The sequence below is a fragment of the Alligator sinensis genome, unplaced genomic scaffold (assembly GCF_000455745.1).
Source record: "Alligator sinensis unplaced genomic scaffold, ASM45574v1 scaffold130_2, whole genome shotgun sequence".
NCBI lineage: Eukaryota > Metazoa > Chordata > Crocodylia > Alligatoridae > Alligator > Alligator sinensis.
This window is the reverse complement of record NW_005841913.1, coordinates 3,201,308-3,205,694: the sequence shown is the minus strand read 5'-3', so window position 1 is coordinate 3,205,694 and position 4,387 is coordinate 3,201,308.

The window sequence follows — 4,387 nt, the reverse complement described above, 5'->3', positions numbered from 1 at the left end:
ATGTTCATCTTGGAGTCCACTAGGACTCCAAGATCCCTTTCCACTTCCGTGCCACCCAGCAGGTCATTCCCTAGGCTGTAGGTGTGCTGGACATTTTTCCTCCCTAGGTGCAGCACTTTGCACTACTCCTTGTTGAACTGCATTCTGTTGTTTTCTGCCCACTTGTCCAACCTGTCCCGGTCTGCTTGCAGCTGTTCCCTGCCCTCCGGCGTGTCCACTTCTCCCCATAGCTTTGTATCATCTGCAAACTTGGACAGAGTACATTTCATTCCCTCGTCCAAGTCGCTGATGAAGACATTAAAGAGTATCGGTCCAAGGACCGAGCCCTGCGGGACCCCACTGTCCACACCCTTCCAGGTCGAAACCGACTCATCCACCACGACTCTTTGGGTGCAACCCTCTAGCCAATTCGCCACCCACCGGACTCCAGGAATGCATGTACCGCATAAATTGAGGGAAACCTTTAATAACTATAATTTTAACATTTTCTTAATAAAGTTTTATATCCATTAAATTTTTATTTTGCATCTTTATCTGTCAAGACAGAATTGCAGGCAATATAACTCTTCTTTCCACATGCATATTTAATTATTTTTTCCAAGTAGTTTTAGTCCTGCATTTTTAAATAGAGTTTTACAAATCCAAAAGGAGCAACAGTCATGATCGTTATCAGAAATCTATGACTCATAATTTTCATCCCAAAGCCAAAGTGTTTTTTTTTTTAGTTTGCCAAATCTAGGTTTGATTAGTCTACTTTGATTACTACTATTTTGCTGTGTTTTGTTTTTTAAATGATCAGCATATTTGAAGTGATGGTTTCACTTTATTTTGGAAAAATGAGACATATAAGTGGAATTAAAATAGTCAAAAGGATTTCAGAGCCTATGTTTTGAGCAGACCACTAAAAGGGCTGGTGCAGTTCTGAGGAAATTTTTTGCAGGGTAAGATTATATGTTAGAGTTAACAGATGCTAATTATAAGCAATGTTGGTCTGTGTTAAGGTTAACAAGTTATAGCAATCAGTCACATGTTCATCATCATTGTGTCTCCAATCCAACCTTTCTATGTAGTCTGTTCCCAGTATTCTGCACAGGCCACTGTTTCTGGTGTTGGTGTTACCAGATAATTTGGGGTGCATCGTTGTGCTACAGGCTATCTCTGGAGATCATCCATGGTTTGCTTCTCTTGACTAACACATTGGTCAGTTGCATAGAGGCCCCATGATTCCATGAGAAAGTTGCATCTTTCAAGACCCACTCTCAATGTGTTCAGGCTGTGACATGTATGCCATTTGTCATTGGAGCCAGATGCCACATGTTAAAACCTTCTGTAATGAGCACTGTTTAGAACTGCCACTTGAGGACTGGCAAGCAGAGGCATGGCTAGAGGCTGCAAGTCTGCTTCATGCCTGCCCTGCTAGTTAGCTCTCTAGCTACAGTATAGGCTGGGGAAGCATGGGGGAAGGAGGAAAAGAGGGATCACCCCATTAGTCCCCCAAATAAACCTGCTGTCCCCATCAGTCCCTAGTATTCCCCCTCTACCCCTGGATTGCCCCCTGCCCCCTGATTGGTCTCTTCACCCCCAGATCACTGCCCTCCCATCCCAATTAGCCTGAGACCAGTGGCAGCAGCAGGTGGGATGGGTTGTTCCCCCTCCCTGCCTGCTCCTAGGCTCCCTGTCTCTCACAGCACCTGTGTGCACTGGGATCCAGCCCCCAACTGGACCCCACAGCTTCCTGGAAGCACTTGCCCCACTGCCTCTTCCCTCCTTCCTCTACTTCAGTTATGGGGTCTGGAAGAGTCTAGATTTGGGTGCACAGTGTGAGCATATTCTGCAGGAACTCCAGAAAGGGAACCGTGCACTGCTGCCTCTTCCACTTTGGGATGATTAGGGTGGCAGGGCAATGGTCAAGGGGTGGATGGGATGATGGGTGCCAGAAGGCAGGAGAGTGGTCTTGGGGTGGAGGGGCAATTTGAGGCTTGGATGGCAATTTGGGGGACAAGGGACAGCAGCCTGGCAGCTCCCTATCTACCCACTGTTCCCTCTCCCCCTAACCTCTCTCTCTCCCCTCTCCCCTTGGCCCACCTTCCTCCCTTCACCTCTTTTCCCTCCCTTCCCAATCACTCCATCTCCACCCACCTCTTGTTAAACTGTCAATCCACGGCCAGAGAGTTTTGGATGATAGCTAGCTAGTCCATCTGGTTCAGAGCCCCCTAGAATTTTGGAAGACCTCAGATTGGTGCTTTTATCTCAGACGCTAACTTAACTCGAGCTAGGTAGCATGGCTCATAGATAATCTTCACATGAAATGGCATAACTTTGAGATGTTTAGAGGACGTGTAGCCCTTGTAAATGAGCCGTAATGTGTGATCATTCAAGTTTTAAGTGCTTTTAAGGTGATTTAATTGTAACGTGTAATTTCTCCCTTAAACTGGGAGGTCAGAAGGTCAGAATTAATTTCCAGACTTAAATTTGATGATGAGATGCATTTAGTTCTTAGACATAATGGCATTTATTGAGAAGGTATTGAAGGAAGCATGTTCTTCAATTGCTTTTTGCCTGTGAATGTGAAATGTTCATGTTCTCAGGTAAGGAATAATTGAAGCTCAGCAAAAGCACTTTTCTGCACAGATTGAATTGTAATTGAATTCTGTCAGAAACCTAAAGCCATTTAATTGACAAAATAAATTCTGTCAAGTTCTTCAAACTTTGGATTGGGTAACAGTTGATTACAGTTCATTTTGACAAACATCTTAATATGATAATGTGAGAAATGGAATTTAGATAAATCTCTAAAGGTCTTATGCAGAATTTCCACTTGTCAAATGGTAAATATATGGCAGCAGATGGGGTTTTTCACATGATGTCCTGATAAAATAAAATGCAATGCTTTACATTTTTGTTCTGCTTATAATTAAGATAGATGAGAAGAAAAGGGACCTATCTGAGGGTTTATCAAAGTTGATTTTGTATAAAATGAGTTTTAAACAATGTAAGAGACCTAGTCCAATTGCTGTTCAAGTCAAAGGAAAAAACTTTCATTGACAATGGTCAAGAAGTATGCTACATTTGGCCTATGCTGCTGTATCAAGACTACTTGCAATATCTGAGCAAAAATTTTTGAAGCGAACTCTGGTATTTCTATATTTCACTGCAGTAATGTGTCATTGTAAAATCTATGACAGCACTTCTAACTTAATCTCATTTAATAATAGTGAGAGGATTTACCATTACAGTGTAACTAGGAATAAAATTTATCCATCACTATTTAATTTAATACACTAGCTTTTAAGTATCAGTGAACTATAAAAATCATTGCATTGCTTAGAATATAATTTAAGTTAGTGGTTTCCAATGTTTTGGACTGACAGAGTACCATATGTCCTTATCAAACTTAATTGGAAAAGGATAGTTCATAGGCCAACACTGGTCAGGGACAACTCTTTGGGAAACACTGCATGATATTAACCCAACATGAACATGTAAACCTACATTTTCCATTTTTCTAAATTCAAGATTATTAATTAGGACAGTTATTGTGATACCCCAGAAAAGGATGCTGAGCTATGATTTCAGAGCAGATAAGCAGTTAAAAAATACACAAGAACAATTATTATTTGCAGGACACAAAGGAAGCATCAGTGATTGCTACCAAAGACACATATTTTAACCACACTACCCAATGTTCTTAAACTCAGAGATGACATCAGGGGATAAATACTTAGTATAAATTGTCATAGCTCCCCTGAAGACGATAGAACAGGGTCAGCAACCGTTATGAACAGTGTTTCTCCTCTTGCAACCCAGCCATTGCTGCAAGCCAACAATCCCTTCCACAGTGACTCTGTCTGCAGCACCCAAACCCTCCCTGTTCTGTGCTTTGCTTACCTTTTTTACTGATTGTTGCTGATTTCCATTTCCAACGATGATGGGAGCCACAAATTTGGTGGATCAGGGCAGTAGAGAGGCAACAGAGGACTGTAACAAGTGGGTGTTCTGGGGCCAGTCCTATTGTTGGCCCACCCATTTATCTCTGGGCAAACTGCCCACCTACCTTTCTGCCACACCTTGATGATAATGATTGAAAGATGTCAATAAGGTGGGAGGCTACCTATTTACTTGCCGTGATGCCAAGGGCCAATGAACATGGCTCTGACCTTCCCTGTACCGTGTCCCCAGCCTCGCAATTGGCATCCATATTCTTCCAGTGTCTCACACTGGGACCCGAGCTCCAGAGTCTTACATGGGACTCTCACTCCCCACTGGAGCTTGTAGTCCCAGTGTCTTCACATTGGGCTCTCCTTCTGTTCATCCCTCAGGGCTCCCAGCTCTTATCCATTCACAGCTACAAGCCCCCATCAATTCTGGGCTCCAAGCCCCATCCCCT